The sequence below is a fragment of the Pleurodeles waltl genome, chromosome 4_1 (assembly GCF_031143425.1).
Source record: "Pleurodeles waltl isolate 20211129_DDA chromosome 4_1, aPleWal1.hap1.20221129, whole genome shotgun sequence".
NCBI classification, from domain to species: domain Eukaryota; kingdom Metazoa; phylum Chordata; class Amphibia; order Caudata; family Salamandridae; genus Pleurodeles; species Pleurodeles waltl.
This window is the reverse complement of record NC_090442.1, coordinates 373855440-373881703: the sequence shown is the minus strand read 5'-3', so window position 1 is coordinate 373881703 and position 26264 is coordinate 373855440. Positions and strand designations below refer to the sequence as shown.

General features: G+C 43.9%; 1 pseudogene; it reads left to right on the top strand.

The window, feature by feature from the left end:
- Positions 1 to 9594: 9594 nt before the first annotated feature.
- LOC138287157 (sulfotransferase 6B1-like) lies at positions 9595 to 24842 on the top strand (annotated as a pseudogene).
- The last annotated feature ends 1422 nt before the right edge of the window (positions 24843 to 26264 follow it).

Sequence of the window (26264 nt, the reverse complement as noted above, 5' to 3'; positions counted from 1 at the left end):
CTGTGGCTACCACAACTTTCTTTGGACCAGTAACCCCCCCCCAGTTGAGATTTACAACAGCCATGGAGTGGCTAAGTGTGTTGTTGTGAGCATCGGTTACTTGGTACTGGTGACCAAGTAGGTGTTGTTCAGGGTGGACCAGTTTCTCTATGACCATAGTCACACTGGCACCAGTGTCCCTGTAGGCCTGAACCTCAACACCATTTATTAGGGGTAGCTGCTTGTACTTATCCATATTAAGGGGACAAGCAACTAAGGTGGCTAAATCAATAGCCCCCTCAGAGACTAATACAGCCTCTGTGGTCTCCCTAACCAGACCAACCGCAACTAAGTTACCAAAAGTGAGCCCAGCTACTCCCTTGGATTGGCTATTAGTAGGTTTGCTCCCACCACCTCTGCTATTAGTAGGGACACTAGGTGTAGCAGTAGGGGTTGTAGTGGTAGGAGGCTTGGTGCTTTTCTTCGGACAACTGGGATCTGTTGTCCAATGGCCTTTTACTTTACATAAATAGCACCATGGTTTCTTTTCTTTGTTTTGATTAAAAGAGGATTTGGGCCCACCACCCCCACCAGAGTGTTTTTGTGGGCCTGATGAAGACTCATTTTTAGATTTGTCCCCACCCTTGTCAGAAGACTTACCATCCTTCTTTTTGTTGCCATCTTTGTCACCCCCTGTATGAACTTTTCTGTTCACCCTTGTTCTGACCCATTTGTCTGCCTTCTTTCCCAATTCTTGGGGAGAGGTCAGATCAGAGTCCACCAAGTACTGGTGCAACAAATCAGACACACAATTATTAAGAATATGCTCTCTCAGGATCAAGTTATACAGGCTGTCAGAATCAGTAACTTTACTGCCATGTAACCACCCCTCCAAGGCCTTCACTGAATGGTCAATGAAATCAACCCAGTCTTGTGAAGACTCCTTTTTGGTCTCTCTGAACTTTATCCTGTATTGTTCAGTGGTTAAGCCATAACCATCCAGGAGTGCATTCTTAAGAACTGTAAAATTATTGGCATCACTTTCTTTCACAGTAAGGAGCCTATCCCTACCTTTTCCACTAAGTGATAGCCATAGGATAGCAGCCCACTGCCTTTGAGGGACATCCTGTACAACACAGGCCCTCTCAAGTGCAGCAAACCACTTGTTAATGTCATCCCCCTCCTTATAAGGGGGAACTATCTTATGCAGATTCCTGGAATCATGCTCTTTTGCAGGATGACTATGGGGAATACTGCTGCTGCCACCATGGGTTTCAAAACCCAACTTCTGTCTTTCCTTCTCTAGTTCTAAAGACTGTCTATCCAAATCCAGCTGTTGCTTTTTAAGCTTCAGTCTGGTTTGTTCCACCCTCAACTTATTGAGTTCCCTTTCTAACAATCTGTCATCAGGGTTGGTGGGAGGGACATTCCTATATACAGAGGTATGATGGGAATGAACAGAAGGAGACCTGTCCCTTACAGAGGGCACCCTAACAGCTTGGCTAACAGAAACATCACTTCTACTGTGGTGAGAATAAATGCTCTTGCTATGATGTGAGACCACACTATTTGTATGGTGTGGCTCTTCATCATTACCAACTATGCTAGACTTTCTAGTAATGGGCAGGCTAAGAAGTTTCTTTCCTGAATCTTTTCCTGGGGGAGTCCCTGGATCAGATTGGGAACCATTAGCTACTTTTTCAACAGATGGGGCACTTTTAGCCTTATCTTGTTCTCTAAGCATGTTAAGTAACAATTCCAAGGAAGGATTCTTCAGTACACTCAAACCTCTCTCTATGCAGAGACTCCTTGCTCCTTTCCAGCTAAGGTGATCATATGCAATTTTGGACAGATCAACATTTTGGCCCGTGCCAGACATTTTTAGAGAGAGATAAAGTGATAGAAAAAGAGAAAAAAGTTTGTCAGAGCTTTTTAGAAAGACAGAAAAAAAACTTTTTTAACTTTTAAGAACTTTTTGAAAGTTTAGAAGTACTTTTCAGCACTTTAGAAAAGAGTGAAAAGAGGAAATGCAAAACTTTTTAGCTATGTGTACACACACTGAACTTGTTTTGTATATTTTTTTCTTATGAAAAGTACAATGACAAGAGTGGTAAGTAGTCTCAAAGCACTTATCCCACCACTGCACAACCAATGTAGGAGGCTGGACTGGCTTGTAGTGAGTACCAAGGGGTACTTGCACCTTGCACCAGGCCCAGTTATCCCTTATTAGTGTATAGGATGTCTAGCAGCATAGGCTGATAGATAATGGTAGCTTAGCAGAGCAGCTTAGGCTGAACTAGGAGACGAGTGAAGCTCCTACAGTACCACTAATGTCACTTGCACAATATCATAAGAAAACACAATACACAGTTATACTAAAAATAAAGGTACTTTATTTTTATGACAATATGCCAAAGTATCTCAGAGTGTACCCTCAGTGAGAGGATAGGAAATATACACAAGATATATGTACACAATACCAAAAATATGCAGTATAGTCTTAGAAAACAGTGCAAACAATGTATAGTTACAATAGGATGCAATTGCGACACATAGGGATAGGGGCAACACAAACCATATACTCCAAAAGTGGAATGCGAACCACGAATGGACCCCAAACCTATGTGACCTTGTAGAGGGTCGCTGGGACTATTAGAAAATAGTGACGGTTAGAAAAATAGCCCACCCCAAGACCCTGAAAAGTGAGTGCAAAGTGCACTAAAGTTCCCCAAAGGACAAAGAAGTCGTGATAGGGGAATACTGCAGGAAAGACACAAACCAGCAATGCAACAACGATGGATTTCCAGTCGAGGGTACCTGTGGAACAAGGGGACCAAGTCCAAAAGTCACAAGCAAGTCGGAGATGGGCAGATTCCCAGGAAATGCCAGCTGTGGGTGCAAAGAAGCTTCTACTGGACAGAAGAAGCTTAGGTTTCTGCAGGAACGACAAGGGCTAGAGACTTTCTCTTTGGAGGACGGATCCCACACGCCGTGGAGAGTTGTGCAGAAGTGTTTTTCCGCCGAAAGACCGCCAACAAGCCTTGCTAGCTGCAAATCGTGCGGTAAGTGTTTTTGGATGCTGCTATGGCCCAGGAGGGACCAGGATGTCGCAAATTGTGTCAGGAGAGAGAGGGGACGTCATGCAAGACAAGGAGCCCTCTCAGCAGCAGGTAGCTCCTGGAGAAGTGCCAGAAACAGGCACTATGAGGATGCATGAAACGGTGCTCACCCAAAGTTACACAAAGGAGTCCCACGTCGCCGGAGACCAACTTAGAAAGTCGTGCAATGCAGGTTAGAGTGCTGTGGACCCAGGCTTGGCTGTGCACAAAGGATTTCCACCGGAAGTGCACAGGGGCCGGAGTAGCTGCAAAAGTCGCGATTCCCAGCAATGTAGTCTGGCGTGGGGAGTCAAGGACTTACCTCCACCAAACTTGGACTGAAGAGTCACTGGACTGTGGGAGTCACTTGGACAGAGTTGCTGGATTCGAGGGACTTCGCTCGTCATGCTGAGAGGAGAACCAAGGGACTGGTAATGCAGCTTTTTGGTGCCTGCGGTTGCAGGGGGAAGATTCCGTCGACCCACAGGAGATTTCTTCGGCGCTTCTAGTGCAGAGAGGAGGCAGACTACCCCCACAGCGTGCACCACCAGGAAAACAGTCGAGAAGGCGGCAGGATCAGCGTTACAGAGTTGCAGTAGTCGTCTTAGCTACTTTGTTGCAGTTTTGCAGGCTTCCAGCGCGGTCAGCAGTCGATTCCTTGGCAGAAGGTGAAGAGAGAGATGCAGAGGAACTCTGATGAGCTCTTGCATTCGTTATCTAAAGTTTCCCCAGAGACAGAGACCCTAAATAGCCAGAAAAGAGGGTTTGGCTACCTAGGAGAGAGGATAGGCTAGCAACACCTGAAGGAGCCTATCAGAAGGAGTCTCTGACGTCACCTGGTGGCACTGGCCAATCAGAGCAGTCCAGTGTGCCAGCAGCACCTCTGTTTCCCAGATGGCAGAGGTCTGGAGCACACTGGAGGAGCTCTGAACACCTCCCAGGGGAGTGCAGGTCAGGGGAGTGGTCACTCCCCTTTCCTTTGTCCAGTTTTGCGCCAGAGCAGGGCTAAGGAGTCCCCTGAACCGGTGTAGACTGACTTATGCAGAATTGGGCACATCTGTGCCCTAGAAAGCATTTCCAGAGGCTGGGGGAGGCTACTCCTCCCCTGCCTTCACACCATTTTCCAAAGGGAGAGGGTGTAACACCCTCTCTCAGAGGAAGTCCTTTGTTCTGCCATCCTGGGACAAGCCTGGCTTGACCCCAGGAGGGCAGAAACCTGTCTGAGGGGTTGGCAGCAGCAGCAGCTGCAGTGAAACCCCAGGAAAGGCAGTTTGGCAGTACCAGGGTCTGTGCTACAGACCACTGGGATCCTGGGATTGTGCCAACTATGCCAGGATGGCATAGAGGGGGCAATTCCATGATCATAGAGATGTTACAGGGCCATATTCGGAGTTACCATTGTGAAGCTACATATAGGTAGTGACCTATATGTAGTGCACGCGTGTAATGGTGTCCCCGCACTCACAAAGTCGGGGGAATTGGCCCTGAACAATGTGGGGGCACCTTGGCTAGTGCCAGGGTGCCCTCACACTAAGTAACTTTGCACCTAACCTTTACCAGGTAAAGGTTAGACATATAGGTGACTTATAAGTTACTTAAGTGCAGTGTAAAATGGCTGTGAAATAACGTGGACGTTATTTCACTCAGGCTGCAGTGGCAGGCCTGTGTAAGAATTGTCAGAGCTCCCTATGGGTGGCAAAAGAATTGCTGCAGCCCATAGGGATCTCCTGGAACCCCAATACCCTGGGTACCTCAGTACCATATACTAGGGAATGATAAGGGTGTTCCAGTAGCCAATGTAAATTGATAAAATTGGTCACTAGCCTGTTAGTGACAATTTGAAAGAAATGAGAGAGCATAACCACTGAGGTTCTGATTAGCAGAGCCTCAGTGAGACAGTTAGTCACTACACAGGTAACACATTCATGCACACTTATGAGCACTGGGGCCCTGGATACCAGGGTCCCAGTGACACATACAACTAAAACAACATATATACAGTGAAAAATGGGGGTAACATGCCAGGCAAGATGGTACTTTCCTACAATTATGATATATTAATACAAACTTTAAACATTTCACAGTATTTAGTACTTTTAGCACAGATGGTGTCCACTCCCCGTGGGAACATTTTGCACATTACTCGTTATTTCATTTATTAATATTGTTCTTTTCATAAGTGTGTATATGAAAGTCATTAGCATATTCTCATATTAGCATATCTGCTCCAACAACGTCATCAGAAGCTTCCCCCTCCGCAATGGAAGCTCAGCTTCCACTGTGGATTGGAGGAGAAATGCAAAAGTTATTCTCCTCCGATCACATGGAGGGGGAAAGAGAGGCATGAAAAGAGAGGGAAGGCCTTCCTTTTCATGTCTCTCTCTGCATTTCTGCTGCCCAATGGCGATGCGATCGAGCAGCAGAAATGCCACTAGACACCAGGGAGTTTTTTTTTTGTTTATTTGTGAATGAGGGGAGTGGCCCCTTGAGCAAGGGTCACTCCCTAGGGGGCAAATTAATTTAAGGCCATTTCTACCCCCCCGGGGGCAGATCGGCCTATTATAATTAGGCCGATCTCCCCCAAAGTGGGCAGAAACCCCTAGACAGAAGGGATATTTTTTTGTTTACTTTATTTTTTATATGTGGAGAGCGACCCACTAGGCAGGGGTCGCTTCCCTGGGGGGCAAAATTATCTTTCGGCCATTACTGCCTCCCTTGGGGGCAGATTGGCCTATTTTTATTAGGCCAGTCTGCCCCAAAAGGGGGCAGAGACCACGAGACACCAGGGATTTTTTTTTAGGTCATTTTAACATTAGGTGAGCGACCTCTTATGCAAGCATCACTCCCCTGAGGGGGGCAAATTTGTTTTAGACCATTTCTGCCCCCCTTAGGGGCAGAACGGCCTATTGTAATTAGGCCGATCTGCCACTAGGGAGGCAGAAATCTCTAGGCACCAGGGATCTCTTTTGTTTTGTTTTTCTTTTATTTTTTTTATATGTGGGGTGCGACCCTTTGGGCAAGGGTCACTCCCCTGGAGGCAAAATTATCTTTAGGCCATTTCTGCCTATTTTTATTAGGCTAATCTGCCCACAAGGGGTGCAGAAACCACTAGACACCAGGGATTGTTATTTTTTTGTGTTAATTTCACGCAAGGGGAGCGACCCCTTAGGCAAGGGTCATTCCCCTAGGGTGGGAAATTTATTGTAGGTCATTTCTGCCCACCTTGCGGGCAGATCGGCCTATTTTTATTAGGACAATCTGTCCCCAAGGGGGGAAGAAACCTCTAGGCAGCAGGGATTTTTTGTTTGCGCCAATTTCAAGCAATGGGAGCCACCCCTTAGGCAAGGGTCACTCCCCTGGGGGCAAATTTATTTTAGGCCATTTCTGCTCCCCTTGAAGGCAGATCGGAGTATTTCTATTAGGCCGATCTGCCCCTGGGGGAGCAAAAACCACTTAGGCACCAGGGATTGGTGTGTGTGCATGTGTGTGTTTTGCTTGGTGGGGCAATGGTTGCTCCCCATGGGGGCACATTACTGTTGGCCATAGCTGCTGCCTTTGGGGGCAGATAAGCCTATTTTGGAAGGCCCTACTGCACCCAAGGCGACCAGGAAAGATTTTTTTTTTTTTTTTAAAGAGGGTGGGGGTATGGCCATACCCCCACCCAAAATAAATGGGGCCATTACCCCAGATCCACTCCCCGGGGGGAGGGGGCAGAAACCATACTAGATGCCAGGGAATTTAAAAAAAAAAAAAAAAGTGGGGTGGTGGCTACCAACCAGTATGGGCATGTTTATGCCCCTACCCCAACTGAAGGGGGGTAACAGTCTTTCAGCTCTCCACGCACACTAAAACATCTTATCCCACGGCAAGCAAGAGGACATTTGATTATTTTGGGTTTTGGTTTTACATTTGGGCCATGAGAGCTTGTCTAACTCTCAAAATCGTCCCACTTGGAATGGTGAGGACTGCGCTTTTTGGACTTTGGGACGCTGCCATGTAGAAAAATCCACAAAACCTAGACATATCTGAAAACTAAACATCTTGGTCAGTGATTCACATACACCTTGCGCCATTTTCTTACCCACAATGCCCTGCAAACCTCCAACTCTGCTGGAAATCACACATTTTCCCCACATTTTTTAGATGGAACCTTGCAGAATCTGCAGGAATCCACAAAATTCCTACCAACCAGCCTAACAATGTTCTTTTTCAAACTGCCTTTTAGGACCCGCTTTGGTTCCCCTTCAATTTTACAAAATGCACAGGTTTGGTAGGTTTCCCAAGGTGCCGGCTAAGCTAGAGGCCAAAATCCACAGCTAGGTACTTTGCAAAAAACAGATCTGTTTTCTCTGGGAAAATGTGATGTATCCACATTGTACTTTGGGGCATTTCCTGTTACGGGCTCTAGGTCTACCCACACATGTGAGGTACAATTGTTATCAGGAGACTGGGGGGAATGCTGGGTGGAAGGAAATTTATGGCTCCACTCAGATTGCAGAACTTTCTGTCACCAAAATGTGAGGAAAAAGTGTTTTTGGCCAATGTTTGAGGTTTGCAAAGGATTCTGGGTAACAGAACCTGGTGAGAGCCCCACAAATCACCTCATCCTGAATTTCCCTAGGTGTCTAATTTTAAAAATGCACAGGTTTGGTAGGTTTCCCTACGTGCCGGCTGTGCTAGAGGCCAAAATCCACAGCTAGGCACTTTCCAAAAAACATGTCAGATTTCAATGTAAAAATGTGATGTGTTCATGTTGCGTTTCCAGTCGCGGGCTCTAGGCCTACCCACGCAAGTGAGGTACCATTTTTATCGGGTGACTTGGGGGAACACAGAATAGCAGAACAAGTGTTATTGCCCCTTGTCCTTCTCTACATTTTTTCCTTTCAAATGTAAGACAGTGTGTAAAAAAGACGACTATTTGACAAATGCCCTGTATTTCACATGCTAGCATGGGGACCCTGGAATTCAGAGATGTGCAAATAACCACTACTTCTTAACACCTTATCTTGTGCCCATTTTGGAAATACAAAGGTTTCCTTGTTACCTATTTTTCACTCTTTATATTTCACCAAATGAATTGCTGTGTACCAGGTATACAAGGAAAAGCCATTGCAAGGTGTAGCTTCTTTATTGGCTCTGGATACCTAGGGTTCTTGATGAACTTCCAAGCCCTATATATCCCTGCAACCAGAAGAGTCCAGCAGACATAACGGTATATTGCTTTTAAAAATCTGGCATCGCAGGAAAAAGTTACAGAGTAACTGGCTGTTTTTTTCACCTCAATTTCAATATTTTTTTTATTTCAGCTGTTATTTTCTGTAGGAAAACCTTGTACGTTCTACACAAATGACCCCTTGGTGAATTCAGAAGTTTATCTACTTTTCAGAAATGTTTAGCTTTTCAGGATCCAGGACTGGTTTTACACTCATTTCTGTCACTAACTGGAAGGAGGCTGAAAGCACAAAAAATAGTAAAAATGGATGGATGTGTTCCAGTAAAATGCCAAAATTGTGTTGAAAAATGTGGTTTTCTGATTTAAGTCTCCCTTTTCCTGAAACCTTGGAAGATGGTGATTTTAGCACCGGAAACCCTTTGTTGGTGCCATTTTCAGGGAAAAAACACACGCCTTCTTCTGCAGCCCTTTTTTTCCCATTTTTTGGGAAAAAAACAACATTTTTGGTGTATTTTGGCTAATTTCTTGGTCTTCTTCAGGGGGACCCACAAAGTCTGGGTACTCCTAGAGTCCCTTGGATTTTGGGAAAAAAAGATGCAAATTTGGCATGGGTAGCTGATGTGGACAAAAAGTTATGAGGGCCTAAGCGCAAACTGTCCCATATAGCCAAAAAAATGCCTGGCACATGAGGGAGAAAAGGCCTGGCAGCGAAGGGGTTGAAGTGGACAACGAGCCCTTTGTTCTAACGCAAGTTTATTCATCTGTCACTTTCAGTTAGTGTGCCATTGCGTTTATGTGGCATATCAGGGGGTCCAAAGGCAACTGCCTTATATAAGCGGTCTCGATCTGGTATGATCATCTTCACTCGAGATGTGATGAGAGTTTCGCCAGGAAATTCCAGATCTCTCAGAGCCATTACCCTTGAGCTTAATTAGTTGCCAAATTAATTTTCTTTAGTCAAATACAGTTGTTAGGCTCGAGGCTGTAGAAAATTGTGCCTCGCGGAAGGAGGATATTGCAGCTACACCACACTAATCTTATTTAAATGAGAGAAGAGGGAGGTACCTGTTGGGCAATGCTGATGAAAGGAAGGTCTGAAAGAGATCTTTTTTTCTTTGGGCCGTGTGATATCACGCTCTCTGGGTCAGCGACAGGCACCCGGGGCAGGCCATAAAGTTCCTGATAAGGTTTGACTGGAATGTTGTGGCTGGGAGTTAAGGGTATAAAAGAAGCCCTCCGACTGTGCCTCAGTCTCTCTCTCCTGGGCACTGATGCTAGTGTATCACTGACTGAGAAGTCACCTTAACTCCAGTGATACTCTAAGACCTTACCACACTAGCAACAATGTCAAGCCACCCAAACCTTATTCACATGTTCAATAATATCCCCTTCACGACAAGGTCTTCTACTGACCTCCTGAGGTCACTCGATACCTTCCAGGCGAGAGAAGGTAGTGAGAGAACCTGCTCCTCGTTTCTTATCCGAAGTCAGGTAAACCCGCATTTTTAAACTTTCCAGTTGTTTGCGTTGCATTCAAAATATTTAATTTTGAGAAACAGGATATTTTTCAGAGTTCATTTAGGGGTACATTGAAGTTTTCTCTTGATGTGGCACAATTCCTGGACTCCAATCTATTGTATTTTATGAATAATATGTGCCATGCCGTTGGCTGTAAATGAAATAGTTTATACATGTTGAAAAGGTTATCCTCAGAATTTATATTTGATGTAGTAATCCTTGTTGAACACTTCACTATCCAATAGTGTATGCTTGTCATAGCCTGAATGAAATGAGATAGCAATTTTATGAGAATTTAAGGTTAAAAAACCTATGTATTCCATGTTAATAAGAATGCCATAGTAGTATAACAATATTCACTGGACTCCTGTTTAGAAGCTCTGTACAAATCTTTTTGAGCTAGAATCAAGAAGGCTTGTTCACGACATGGGACTAGTGTTAGCTGCATCTATTGGGTGGACTGGATCAATTACTTTTAGTAATATCAAATTTAAATACAGTGAGAATATGGGTACAGGAACTTTTACTCAAGGAGGAACATACATTTTCTATGCCAAATTCGACTGCCCATGTCATTATGTGGGTGCAATAGGCACAACTATACATTAAAGTTTGTTCTAGGCAGGTGAAGATCTTTGCATATACACATGTTCATCCTTGATTCTTACATCAAAGCACCAAAAATTACCAATACCTTGCCATTGGTTTATTTTGAATTTCTAATTCAAATTAATGTAGGCGGATTTAGGTCAGTAATGCAACTAATATATAAAAATATATTTTAATTTTCAAGTGTTAGGTTATTGAGGAACAAGAGAATGTATACACTGGAACACAACTGCTGGGGTTGACTTGAGTCAGGTAGTGTTTCAGCATTACCAAGTCTCTCAGAGTTAAGACACACTGCAGCAGACCCTAAGCATTTATAGAGTCCCATTTGGAAAGAAGCATTTGTTCCAATAAAGAATGACCTTGCATGTAATTTTTGGTTTTCCAGGTGAAAACACAAAACACTGCATGTGTCAGTGGATTTCATTGTATACCACAACTCGCTCATGGAACATATGCTAGAGATTTTCAAGAGCAGGTCCATTAGAAAGAGTACACAGGTACATTAAAAAGCCTGCTGCATTGTTCAGTATAGTTTAATCAAAAAGGCTGACATAGAAGTCACCAGGAACCTGTGTATGGAAAGTGGTCAGGAACAATGGTTTTTGAGGATTTACTTCAGACACTAACGTCCGACCGCAACATTTTGATCCTGGAAAGTTGCAGACAGTACACAATCCGAGGGTGCTGAGCTGCTACAATATTGGCCTTGGCTCCCATAAGCCAATGCTGTAGCACTGTTCCCATTGGTCAGCCGGGCGGGAGCGCTTAATGTAATGTTCCTGCTGGCCAACCTGGCGGGAACATTGTAATACGCTCGAAGAGGACGCCACCGCCATGATGGTGGCGTCCTCTTTGCATCTTTGGCGGTCCAGTGGTGGGACCACCAAAGGCAGAACCAGGACCTATGTCAAAGGCAGCTTGCAAATGAACACTCTTCGATCTTCTCACATTAGATATTTTCTCATGAATTAACCAGATCATTGTATTGGTTTTGATAGTATCACCAAATGTGATTGAGGGACTTCTAGGGAAAGGTTCTAAATGTTTACTATGTTCTTCAAGGAACCCACTGGCTGGAAGAAATTATTAAGAATCTGCATGACTCCAAGGTGACCCTGACATCCCCATTTGAGTTTGGAGATCTTTCAAAACTAGAAGAAATGAAAAATTTGCCTTCCAGAAGAATTATCCCTATGCATTTGAGCTACAACGTGTTGCCACATGACCTGAAAGAAAAAAAATGCAAGGTAAAAATTATTTTTCTAAATATAAAGTAAAAATATCAACAGTGCTAAACAAAATACATCATACTGTTAGATTACATTCCCACCATATCAAGTATGTAGAACAAGAATGGAATACTTTTCAATATCTCAATAATTCTGAAAGAACTTGATATATATATTTTTTTCTCTGTAAACAATATTTTAATTCAACTATGGCCCAATGCATCAATGTTTAAACGATATTCAGTTCAACACTCTCTATTTCGGCGGATCGCCATAAAATACAAATTAATCAAATGATATAGCAATACATCTACTCAACTAAAAAAGATCATAGAAAATATTTCTAATCTGATGTAGAATTTCTCTCTGCACCAGATGGGAGCAACAATACGGAACACGTATTAGCAAGATGAAGAAATAAAGAAATGTGCACTGTTATCATTTGTATGAATCATCGAAAGGCAGATATTTTTCAGAGTTGATCACATTTTGCCGCCACTGACAGTATTTCTTCCTTCTTATAGTCAATCTACATTGTGCGAAATCCAAAGGACACAGCAGTTTCACTATATCATTACTACAGAGACAACCCAAACCTGACAACTATTGAAGCATGGCCTGCTTACTTCAACATGTTCATGCAGGGAGAAGGTAAACAAGTCTATACAAGCAACGTATTTTAATTCATTCAAAGCTTTTAACCAATTGGATGTTTACGTTGTAGGCAGAAATATGAGTTGTGGGAGTCAACAATGTTAGGTTCTCAGGCAATTGCAAAAGGTTGTTGGCGTAATTAATGAGGCCTGTAGCTGATTATCTGGTCATCTTTACAGTCTAGTGAGAAGCAAGAATACATCATATACACCCTAACAAGTCAGATTCACCATCTTTATTGGTTTTCCTCTACTGAGATCTTTATCCTTCACATTTCACCAGTTATGTTTATATATAACGAAGTCTGGTGAGTAAATAAACCAAAGGTCGTGGATTTTATGGGATTAATGATGCCTATAATGTCTCTCAAATACACAGCTGAGAATCTCGTTCACTTACAATGCACTTTTAACTGTTAACAGTGCACCCTAACCTACCATCGGCTGTGGATTGCAGTACCAAGGCAGAGATAGGTGATTAGCATATTGACATTTCTTGCCTCCTGTTTGGTCATATTCCATTATGCCATCTCAGTGCCCAAGCCAGCTGTCCAATCACTAACCCTCTCGCATCTCATATGCTTTCTGTTAGTCCTTTAGCCCTTTCCTTTGCCTCCCCTCTCTAAAGCTGCTGTCCGTGTAGCAGAATGCTCCCCCGCCTTGTCAGCTTCCTGTCTTGCTTCCCATCTTCACTGTTCTATACAGCCTGGTTATGCACAAAAAATAGGAAGCCATCCAACTTTGTAGTTTAACCGTAAGTGAAAACCTAGTTTTGGCAACTGAAACGCAAGGAAAGCTATTTGGTTGCTCAGTGGTAGAGTTTATGGAGGAAGGTTATTGAGGCCAACACACTGCAGAGTTGCTTTTTGCAGATCTGCGACGGTAAGGGTCAGACTTTTCTATGAGGTCTCTTAAAACTGGTCATATCATAATTTAAGAAGATTTGTCTTTTGCAATTTAAAGAATATACCCTGTCCGATCTGTGCAGTGGCGTAACGAAATTTGACGGGGGCCCCCCTTCGGACTCATGCTGAGCTCTCAGGCCAGAGTACTGTGCTGAGAGGCCTTTGTTACGCCACAGGATATGTGCAGTATTGTTTATAAGTTATAGTACTAGTCTCTTTAAGGTTTTAACATAGATGCCCTTCTACATGAAGAGCCCATTAAAACAGTGGAAGTAGAATTTGCACTCTTTTCAAATCTAATAAAAGAGAACAAAAATTATAACAGTGGAAGTAGAATTTGCACTCTTTTCAAATCTAATAAAAGAGAAAAAAAATTATCATTGACATAGCCCCAGCTTTCACAGTTGAAAGGTACAATAAGATTAACTCTTTTATCGTATTTGCTATGGTGCAAATAATAAACGCTCCATTATGGACTTACTGTTTTTTCACCAGTGCAAATTTACAATATGTATATAGTTTTACTCTGTACTGTTAAAACTGAAATGCTGACAATGTTATCCCTAGTCAGTTAAAATCCTCTGTTTGGATATCATCACCTCAAATGTTCTTGTAATTTCCAAAGCACAAACATTAAATATATTTTTAATCTAAACTGTCAATATATAGGCTCAAAAGAGTATATGCTCTTGTTTGAATGGGTCATAATAGGTATTCAAATCAATGTCAGTTGAGACATATACTGCAGGAACCCATACCACAAAACAAGGTTACGCAGGAACACTCCCTCCTTGGGAATAGACTGATAGTTGAGCGAATAAAGAAAACATTATAGGTATTCAAATCAATGTCAGTTGAGACATGCACAGCAGGAACCCATACCACAAAACAAGGTTACGCATGAACGCTCCCTCCTTGGGAATAGACTGTTAGTTGAGCGAATAAAGAAAAAACTATTCTCCCTCACAGATGGACCCGGTATGAAAAACTCACAGAACGCTTTGGCATGCCTACAAGAATGATGGAGACGAGAGATAGGGGGACCTAGATGAAGAGGTCTGGATGACCGCACTGGGATCCACCAGCGCAGTCACAATAAAAACAAGCTACGCCTACTACAAATTAAGATACTTCACAGGATATATTGCACAAGGGTATTACTGCATAAAGTACGTAGAGCAGACAACCCACGGTGCTGGAGAGAATGCGGATTAGAAGGTACATTACTGCATACATTGTGGAAATGTCCCAAGCTGAGCCTTTTACTGAAGGGTGCCATTGGAGTCCCTTTGGACTTGAAGTCATGGACTGATTTGTTGGGTATTTGGGGACCTATGGATGTCACAAAAAGTCAGCAAAAACGAATTATAATCAGATGCAGAACAGCCAAACATGACATAGCACAAAAGCGGGGACAAAAATACCCTCCCAATGTGATACATGAGAAACTCGAATGGAGCACTGTAAATTGTTGGAAAAAGAGATATACAAAGGGAGGGGCTGTATATAGACATTTCTGAGAATTTGGGGTACTTGAGAAATGCAGTGTCTGTAGGGAAACACAAGCCAGGGAAGACTTGACCACTGGTCGCATCGTGATTATAGGCAGGAATCTACTGGGCAGAATTAAATGACTTATGGTTGACTCAGGGTGTGGCCAGTGGGAGGATGAGTGGATGACTGTCACCTTTCTTCTTGACTGTTGCAAGCCTGAGGAGATGAAAAGTCAACAATTAAGGGTACCACTGATCACCTATAGTTGCTCTATGTATGATGCACAGTTGTTCACTGTATTGGAGAAATTATAAAATCAATAAAAATAAATAATAAATAAAAAAATATGTCCGTATCCAAAGTTCTCATGAATGTGAGAATGTACTTGTGCAGGTTCATGCAAAACACTGAAATCCTGTTTGCTGATTGCGAGTCCATCCACCGTAGGGTACAATAACTAAAGACAGCACAGCTGACTACACAGGTAGAGTGAGTGCCTGCACACACGTGTTTAGGGCAGCCCACAAAACAATCAGTAGATGACCAATATCTATATGGTTATGTAGTTTTGTCCCCCCCACGTATATGGCAGCTTTATTTAAAAACATGCAATGGTTTTAGCTTTTCAAACATTAATAATTATAGTACACATCTACGTAGTGTGCATCACATACTGAACTATAAATAGGTGCTTGAATGGGAGGCTTTTTATTACATGATACAATGGTACGTGTTCAGGCGACCTCATCAAGATGAGTGGCTGAAGCAGCCCTTTCCTGATTCAGGAGCTTGCCATGCAGTTCACAAAGCTGGCCCTCTGCCCACAGATCCATATTTTAGCCCGTTTCCTTATTCTGTGTTCAAGTGGCACGGGGATACTGTTTTAATGTGTCACTAAAACAGGATATGCACTCCTGAGAACATGATTGTATTGGTAGACTAGGTTGCTCAACTTTATTGATGGTCCTTATCTCAACCCAACACTGGCACAATGTAGAAGGAACTTCTCTGTTGGAATTAATGCTTCTAGTGCTTACAACTCATTGACTTTATGAGTGTGACTCAAATTATCTTCTTATCACCATTTAAATAGTAATTTATGTATTCAAATTCCTGAAAACACACTTAGACATTTAATCTAAATTACCAAAAACTGCAACAGTTCTGATTGTAGTAAAATCAGGAAACACACTACAAAAACACAGATTGTAAAGGACACAGAAAATGCATAATATAATTATTTCCAAACCAACCATTTACTTTATGCACAGAACTCATTATAAGACAAGCATTTGCACTGCAATGGGTTTCGCATTTGCTCGAGATAGAGCTATTTGCGTTAAAAATTCTTAACTGGACTTTACTTGCCACATAAATTGAAAATGAAAAATAAAACAGTTGACATAAGCAAGCTAATTCAAAGCGCCACGTCCGCCATGAGCATGAGCGCAAAGGAGAGACACAAAAGGAAAAATAAATTTGCTCGCAGTCAAATGTAATGGCAAACGTGCAATTATCCATGTAACAAAGTCGATGGCCAAGGCAGTAACAAAACTGCCCCAAGGAGGGAAAAACGTAAAGCATTTACCAATGATAACAAAGGATTTTTGGAAGCCCATGAATTAGTGATAGTGATGGGTGTGAGGTGGGCGTGTTTAAAAGCCTACCAATAGATTACAACACATCAGAGCATTAATTAGTCTACCGTTCTGGATTCATAAGCAGAGCAGAACAGGTTGGCCTTCATTACTCTTCAAAACTTCCTACAGCCACGTTCCAAAAGGGGTGCAGCAGAAGAGCCTTTGTAGCAAAGGGATCTAACCCTAAAACATTTAGGGCCTGATTATGATCGCGGCGGGCGGCGGTCACCGCCCGCCATGCGGTTCCCGCCAAATGACCGCGGCCATTCTGGCTTTCCCGCTGTGCTGGCGGGCGACCGCCAAAAGGCCGCCCGCCAGCACAGCGGGAAAGACCCAGCAACGATGAAGCCGGCTCCGAATGGAGCCGGCGGAGTTGCTTGAGTGCGACGGGTGCAGTAGCACCCGTCGCGAATTTCAGTGTCTGCTAGGCAGACACTGAAATTCTTTTTGGGGCCCTCTTACGGGGGCCCCGCGGCACCCCCTACCGCCATCCTGTTCCTGGCGGGAGACCCGCCAGGAACAGGATGGCGGTAGGGGGTGTCAGAATCCCCATGGCGGCGGAGCACGCTCCGCCGCCATGGAGGATTCTCACGGGCAGCGGAAAGTCGGCTGTACACCGCCGACTTTCCGTTTCTGGCCGAGGCTGAACCGCCGCGGTCAGAATGCCCAGCGGTGCACCGCCAGCCTGTTGGCGGTGCTACCGCGGTCATTCGCCCTGGCGGTTTTTACCGCCAGGGTTAGAATGACCCCCTTAGACTTTTCTGGCGGATAGTCAGACGCTTTGGGGAGGTTGACCTTAAGTGTCTCATTGACTAGTAGACCGGGAATACTCTTGCAGGAGGAAGGCAGCTGGCTGCAGGAAGCACCACTGGTACCCATTCTAGTTGTCATGGTCGTGGAGTTGTGGTCAGAACTCCTGAAGCAAATGTTGATACTCGCATTGTAATTTTGAGCATGATAGAAAAAGATAGATTGAAAGGCCACGTGCAGCCTGAGCAGCTATCGTGCAATCACGTAGCCTGCAGTGCAGAGGCACGCTGTACAGACAGTAGAGGACATACAACGGTGCAAGACAGCACACTATTGTACATAACTGAACATTTCGTTATGCTCCATTCTCCTACTGCTTCTTGTCACACTGACAGTCTAGGAGGGCACTGGCCTGTCACAGTCACCACATACCACAGAAAGTGGACACAATAAGGAGAACAGACAAAAAGTGAGTTTTTCACAGAACTTTGAGCTGTTCTTTCCGTTTTGTTTTTTTCCATTGTAGCCAGGCTTCTTTGCTGCTGCTGGTCCTCTGGTTTCTCTGCTTCTGAAGCAGTGCTAATGATTTCTTAGAGCCCAGTGATTCTGCACATCAGCTGCACACCACCCTTTCCCTGGCTACGGCAGCAGTAATATCACTTGGCATTCCTGCAAACCCAGTACAGCCCACAGCAGTGTTTACTGTGTAACCTCACCCATTCGACTGTTACACGTTGATGATCACGTGATTTGTGACTTGTGGCTTAACTTGTGCACGAGTCCCTGAGGCTCGAAGCCATTTAACATTGTCTCACTTCGATAACAAATGTAGCATTATAAAAACGAGTTCCAGTATGATTCTCTAGTGCCACGAGCTGCTGTTTCGAGGAACCAGCGTGTTTCCACTTGCAAGATCTTTTTCAACCACAATGTGCACCTGTGAGGTGCTTTCGATGTTTCAACTTCAGCAGAAAGCTTTACACTGTTGCTCGGCTGAGCTATTGTAATAACGTCTTTTGAAGTGACTATGAAGGCTCAGCTGAGGCCGTGTGGTTTGTATTCTTCCGTATACTTTGCTTTTAGACTGCTATGTCACCCTGAACTTTGCTCCTTAGAGTGTGAGTGTAGCCTTTCCCCCAGATTCATCGAAGAAGCAGATTAGATTGCGTTGATGGGTCTTGGGTATGTTTTTTTGAACAGTTGTTCTTTTTATACTTTTCAAAGTACGCGCCCAAAATCTTGTGAGCGGATACTATAGTGATGTGTCTGATTTTTTAAAGAGCTCCTTTTATTCAAACAGTGCGTGTTCTTGATTTACTGGAAGGGTCCCTGACAGGAAAACAGGAAGACCGTGCCTGGAAGGGAAAGGGGGGGGGGGGGGCGCACTCTACTACAAGATCTGCCGTACTCATTTGTTTATTTAGCCATTTTATAGAACGTCCCACGTGTCCTTGGTGCTGTTAATGCTTGATCGAGTTCCAAATGGTGGGTGTACTGTGAGTGCACTGTCACAGCTACAGTAAAATAATGACATCAGGGGCGTGGCATGGCCGTTGCAGTCCCTGGGCTCAGGGGGCCCCTCCAAGGACAAACCTCACCTGGCCATACTTTCTCTGACTGGAAAAACCTCACCACGTTTTGGCTAATTGCAAAAAGTAGTACTTATATTGTTTTCTGAATCTGAGGTGATAAAAATAATTTTTTAATTTGCAAAAAAAAATGCATACGTGTAGAAGTTGAAAAGCTTTCATTGGAGATTGCCACCATCACCGTCGTATTCAGAGGTTGCCCAAAACCTAGGTTGGCCATCTTGATTCCACTGCCTCCACCACCCTATACTTCTTGTCCATTTACTCTCTCTTGCAGGCTGTATTCAATTCCTGTTTTCTCCCTGTTTTTTATCTCTCTTCCTTCGTTTTTCTTCTTGTCTTTGTCTTGGATTGGGTCAAAGCCTACAGACAAAAAATAAGAACTAAAACCCCAATTTTTTTCCAGCTGCCCACCATCAGCAGACCCAAGCAAAAATTAGTCCCTGTAAGTAGTTATGTCTATAGACTGGCACAAAGAATGCTTTGTCGCCAAAATACATACCTGTATTAAGCAATGCAGATATGTTTAAGAGTTTTGTGTCAGCTGAAAATAGCTGTTAGCTCACTGACAAATGTTCTAATGTGATTTACATGTGATAAATTCTACCAAGCACTGTAAATAAAAGTCAGATTTTCACATATATTTTCCAACTTTTTCATTCAAAATGAGCCCACAAACGTAAAATAACATATTACAGATGGCCTGCTTTATATAGTGTGATTGAGCGTGCATATGCTATGCAACGTGCATTAGTTTTCGCACATCCATAAAGTCATGAGCAAAGTCTCACTAAAGGAGAGTGACACAAATCCCAGAGGCAAAGAAATTAATACACATAAAATCTCCCTTTTTTGTTGAATAAGTTTTTATTGAGGATTTTAAGATCAAAACAAAACATTATTGGTTAGTATGAGCATGTAGGTGGTACATCAAATAGAAATTAAATATGAGAGGAATTTAACCACATCCTTGAGATATAATAGAAATATGGAGGCAAGCTTCGCAAATATGAGCTGCGGCACATAGAACAGTACTCGTCCATATATGTGATGCTGAGAAACTGGACAGATGTAGCATAGCTATACAGGGGGAGGGAACAATGAAAAGGGGCAAAGGAAGGAGGAGTAGTGCACAGAAAAGGATCACATCCAAATATTCTTACCCAGTTCCAGTGAGAGCGTTAAAACGGGGATAGTGTAATGTGCACAAGGAATAAACAGTTACTTTCTATACGAATAGCCCCACACACGAGTAGTCATATAATTATGGACCTGGGACTACATGATTTTATTTTTACTCCTACATGAGGTGCAAAAATAGAGAGACACTTCCTTCAAACTGGTCATTTCGATGCCCATGGAGGAAGCTGTGCTCCCTGCCCGAACGCGTGGAGGTCTCTCTGCTTACTGGTGTCACTATGCCCACCCTGTTCCTCCATCAACCAGTATTTAATGTCTTCTCTCTGTAATATGTTGTCTATGTGTACTAGAGTGGAGGGATAGACAGAGATCTGTGATGAGAAAACTCCCAATTTCAGATGTGAGATGATTTACATAGATTTGATCCTCTAGCTTGAAGTGTTTATGCGAAAGTATGTCTTTCATTTTGCTTAAATGAAAAGATAACATTTTCTGTGAATATATATCCATTGACTGTAACACATTTTTACTTTACAGTTGTATGTGGTTCTTGGTTTGACCATATCCTGGGATGGGAAGAGCACAAAAATGATGGAACAATCCTAATTTTATACGACGAGTCAATGAAGAAGGTAAGAACGAGCGATTCTATGACTGAAAAATATTCAATCCACCATTACCAAAATAGTCAAAATGTATTTATATTTAACTATCCTGAATCTAATACATAGAGTAGGTCTGAACGGGCAGATGTAAAGTACTTCATCATCAACTTACTGACATTGCATGCACATTGATTAATAATGATATTGCCTCTCTCCTTTTCATCATGTCAAATACGACTATTCTTAGGGCACCAAAACCTAAGGGCTTCCAGCAGCTTGTCTACTATATCAGGTGGACGACTATGAGCTTGGAAGATAGTTATCTACTATTCAAACAAATAAAAGTCCAGTACAGACATGATTGTTTCTCTAAAAAAACAATAACAATAAAATTGCTGTTTCAGCTTGTTTTACAAAAATCTGCTGCTGGATGCCCTCCCCCTTAATGTACCTAAACAGATACCCGGCAGAAGCTCTAAGTGCCCCTACAACATCAAAATCGTAACTACAAACATTTAGTGGAATGTCAATTGTCCCACTGCAGCAGCACCCCTCGGTTCTTCTATCAAGCAGACAAGTGGGAGACCATCAGTGGTGCAGATGTGGTTTATGTGGATGAGGCGGGGACGTGGAGGGGTTGAAGTCTAGTGGCTAAATTGCAGACCTTGGATCTTGGAGTCCTGAATTTTGCTCTCAGTTTTGTCACCTCACAAACATAAATTGTATGATTCTAAGGAAGTTGCCTGTCAATCAGACTAAGGGCCTGATTATGACCGCGGCGGGCGGCGGTCGCCGCCCGCCATGCGGTTCCTGCCAAATGACCGCACCGCGGTCACAAGACCGCGGCGGCCATTCTGGCTTTCCCGCTGTGCTGGCGGGCGACCGCCAAAAGGCCGCCCGCCAGCACAGCGGGAAAGACCCAGCAACGATGAAGCCGGCTCCGAATGGAGCCGGCGGAGTTGCTGGAGTGCGACGGGTGCAGTAGCACCCGTCGCGAATTTCAGTGTCTGCTAGGCAGACACTGAAATTCTTTTTGGGGCCCTCTTACGGGGGCCCCTGCAGTGCCCATGCCATTGACATCGGCACTGCAGGGGCCCCCAGGGGCCCCGCGGCACCCCCTACCGCCATCCTGTTCCTGGCGGGAGACCCGCCAGGAACAGGATGGCGGTAGGGGGCCATGGAGGATTCTCACGGGCAGCGGAAAGTCGGCGGTACACCGCCGACTTTCCGTTTCTGGCCACGGCTGAACCGCCGCGGTCAGAATGCCCAGCGGTGCACCGCCAGCCTGTTGGCGGTGCTACCGCGGTCATTCGCCCTGGCGGTTTTTACCGCCAGGGTTAGAATGACCCCCTAAGTGTTTGTAATGCAACTATTTAAAAACCTAGCATAAGGCGCTATACTATGTTAGTAGGCATAAGTTTGAGGAAACATTGTTGATAATAGCAATCAAGACTAAGTTTGTAGTTACAAAACATTCTTCTGCTACATTAGCATACTATATGATCTCAGTATGTCGCTAGTACTCGATAGTAAGTAAAATGTTTCCTGCTTTCTGTGACTCTGGTGACTGACGGTTATTCCACTTATTTAATTTTCAGAATCTTCCTAAATCAATTCGGAAAATATGCAGTTTTCTCAGTTTAAGTATTAGTGACCAAGAAATCAATGAAGTTTCAAGGATGTCTTCTTTCAACAAGATGAAAAACAACGTTGAGAAGGAAAACCACGACCCGAACCACACAGTGTGTGCGCTCACATCCAACAGGAAACTCATATTCAGGAAAGGTAAGCAAGCAGAACGAGAGAGAGAGAGAGAGAGAGTATATATGTGTGTGTGTGGAGGGCGGGGGCATGGGCACTTGTGGGTGGGACGATGTGTGAAGCATCCATCTTTTCTTAACCAATGTATAATGCATCATTCTAATTACAGCTTTGTAACATAGCGACGTTTACAATGTTTCAAGCCACAATAAGTGATCCTAGCATCACACAAGAAACACCAACAGTTTACAATGGATGAGCAGGGCTCACTGAGCAAAGCGTGCCAAACTGTCTATCCTATCAGTATTTATAGAAGTGAAACACAAAACATATTTTGATGGGGAAACATGATAACGGCCTTAGATTAAATCACATCAAACATTAATGTACAATTTTAAAAAAGCCAAAACCAGGCAAAGGAATGATATCAGCATTTGTAACTATGGGCCTGATTTAGATGTTGGCAGTAACGGTCTGGCTGCCATCTTTTCAACTGAAAATCTGTCCGCTGCTGTGATGGTCTGCCCTCCGTATTTAGATGTTGGATGTCCCATAGACAAAAGCCTGCATTCGACCTGCCATCTCCGCCAAGAAACACTACTCTCATTTACAGTGGGACAGGGAAAAATGGATGCCGGCGGGACCCAAGCCACACTTCCCGCTCTGCAGGTTTGGATGTGCCTTACTGCCAAGAAAAAAATGGCAGTCAGACCTTCACTTCTGAGTTGGCAGATTAGGGAAGGGATTGTAACTCATCTAATTACCCCATACCACCTCTGTCTTCCACTGGACACAACTGAACAAAATCTGACATCACTGTTTCCAACAACCCACGGAGAAAACACAACTCCCCGTCGCCAGACTTGAAGGTAGGGACACCGCTTTGCCAGTGGATGTTGGCACCACTCAGGAGGTCGGGACCACTGCAGCCATATACATGTCACAGTAATTCTTTTAAATCACTATGACATGCATCTGTCAATGAGACAATTGTGTCACACATGGCTGGGTACACACTGGCACAACACACATATTGCACACATACACAACTGTCATTGTGGTGTCATCATTAATTGCAAAATTAATGCTGGCACCCCAGTGACCCTACTCTCACACTCGACAAAGGTGTCCATGTATGCGCATTGCAAGGGGATCTGTAGGCTGCTTTGTGCTAACTGTTGTGTATGTTAGTCAGTATGTATATGTGTGTGTGGATTGGCTGTTTGAGGTGGAGGGAGCTGAAGTGGGTTGTGTGGTTGTGTCTGCATGTGTATCACTTGCATGAGAGACTGACGTTGAGAATGTTGTGTTGCTTGTGACACATTCAGGTGAGTGGTGTGTGGTGGACGTTGTCCTGATGTGTGTAGTTCTGCATGTATGTGTTTGTGTAGCTGAGTGTGTACTTGTGTTGGTTGTGTTTGTGTAGTGTGTGGGTGCAGTGTCAATAGCGTGTTTATGTTGTGTCATGGATGTATGTCAATGTGTGTTTTTGACATGTACAGGTTGTGTTGGTATGAGGTGTGTTGCATAGTCTGTAGTGCAGGGGACCCAAATGGCTAAGGTACACTGTGTGTGTGTGTCAGTTATCTCTATTCCATGGCCACTGCCATTGTACGAAGTTAATCGGGTCTCGCCACCGTCTCCCTCCATTAGCAATCCATTGACAGTCCTCCGCTTGCAGAGCCGTACCATCAAAATATGGCAGTCACAACACCGTACCATCAAAATATGGCAGTCACAACACCGTTGACAGGTTGACAGCTATCCTGTCCGCCGAAATCTAAATTCCATTGAAGATAATAGGATTTAGATTTCGGCAGACTGTCATGGTTGTGACAAAGTAACCCGTCTGCCGAGTTTTAAATCAGGCCCTTTGTGTTTTTTGAAGTACACTTTACAAACTGAGTTGTCTCCTGATTATGTACGTCCCTTATGCAGCCAAAATTGCCACTAGGCTCTGCTTTTCTATTGGATTAGCTAAAGGGATCATAAGCAAATGTGCCTTTTATATGTGTATATTGAGGTCACTGTTATAGATTGTTGAAAATAATGGGGTTTGCTAGCCTGCAACAAACTAAAATAATACAATATGACTTGCGAAAATTCCTTTTGCTTTTAATAAAATCTACTTTTAGTATGACTAATTTTACACTTTGCAGTAATGTGAATTTATGCTACCATTTCGGCCAGTAATAACCCATGACTACTGTGAAACATACACCTTGGTAATAAGATCCCAGCTATGCAGGCCCCTGATCCACTGCTCTGGTGCTACTCTTTAAGTTGCCAATACGCAGGTAGATTTTAGTGACTCGTTTTCCTAAATTATCCCGCCGTGTTTGCAATTCTGCTTGATGAGAAAATATGAAGCAACAGGAATATCAAGAAATACAGACAACACACCTGAGCTGCAGTGTCGAAAGAAATACAGAGGCACGTGATGAATGTATTCTGACGCCTTCGATCTGATCGCCAAGAATGAAATTGACTCGGTTCTGTTGACGGCAGAGGCAACTCACACTGCTTGTTTTATTTTATTTACTCTTACAGGAGCTGTTGGAGACTGGAAAAACCACTTTTCATCTAAACAGAACCAACTGTTTGATGAAGTTTACAAATCGAAGATGGAGTCCAGCGCTTTGGCAAGGCGCATTAGGGGGCATATTTATACTCCGTTTGCGCCGAATTTGCGTTGATTTTTTCGACGCGAATTCGACGCAAAACTAACTCCATATTTATACTTTGGCGTTAGACGCGTCTAGCGCCAAAGTTCATGGAGTTAGCGTCATTTTTTTGCGTGAACACCTTCCTTGCGTTAATGATATGCAAGGTAGGCGTTCCCGTCTTAAAAAATGACTCCGATGCATATGCGTCGTATTTATACTCCTGGGCAAAAATGACGCCCGGGAGTGGGCGGGTCTAAAAAACCCACATTAGCGCCAGATTTTAGCGCCTGGGTCAGGGCAGGCGTTAAGGGACCTGTGGGCTCAGAATGAGCCCAGAGGTGCCCTCCCCTGCCCCCAGGGACACCCCCTGCCACCCTTGCCCACCCCAGGAGGACACCCAAGGATGGAGGGACCCACCCCAGGGACATTAAGGTAAGTCCAGGTAAGTATTTTTTTTTATTTTTTTTTGTGGCATAGGGGGGCCTGATTTGTGCCCCCCTACATGCCACTATGCCCAATGACCATGCCCAGGGGACAGAAGTCCCCTGGGCATGGCCATTGGGCAAGGGGGCATGACTCCTGTCTTTGCTAAGACAGGAGTCATTTCAATGGGGGATGGGTGTCGTAAAAAAATGGCGCAAATCGGGTTGAGACGATTTTTTTGCCTCAGCCTGACTTGCACCATTTGTGGACGCCCATACGCCATTTTCCCCCTACGCCGGCGCAGCCTGGTGTACGTCGTTTTTTTAAACACACACCAGACAGCGCCGGCGGCTAACGCCGGCTAACGTCATTGAATAAATACGGCGCCCGCATGGCGCTTCAGAATGGCGTTAGCCGGCGCTAATTGTTTTGGCGCAAAACTGCGTTAGCGCAGTTTTGCGTCAAAAAGTATAAATATGGCCCTAGATACGAATGAGGATGCGACAAATGCGCACTCCATTTCTAGGAAAAGAAAGTTCAATCTCAGACTTTAGGAGCTTTCCTCAAAATGTGGAGAGACAGTTTTGGAAGAACACTTCCTGGCAGAAATGCTGCGGGGAAATGAGATGAAGGAATACCAAAAGCCAGTTTAGGAGCCAGTGCTGTACTTTTCAGTTACACTGACACTTTTATCTCTTCTGTGATTGGTCGCGGCTTTCCTCATTGAATCCCTGGAAAACAAATGTGAGCCCAAGCGATGTTTGGTAACCTGCGGGTTCCAGATACTAAATGTGGGAACTTTAACATCCATTCTTTGTCCTATGGTAAAATGTGGACTCGCTGCCACTGAGTAATACGTATAGGTTTCAAAAATGCACTTTAGGATTTAAATGTGTAAATATTCTTATGCAATATGCAGTGGTAGAAGTGCTTTATAAAAGAATAAGAACTGTGATGCTTGCACATTGGAGGTTGGGGGGGTGAGTGAGCGTGGAGGGCGGAGTCAAATGCATGGCTAAAAATAACATG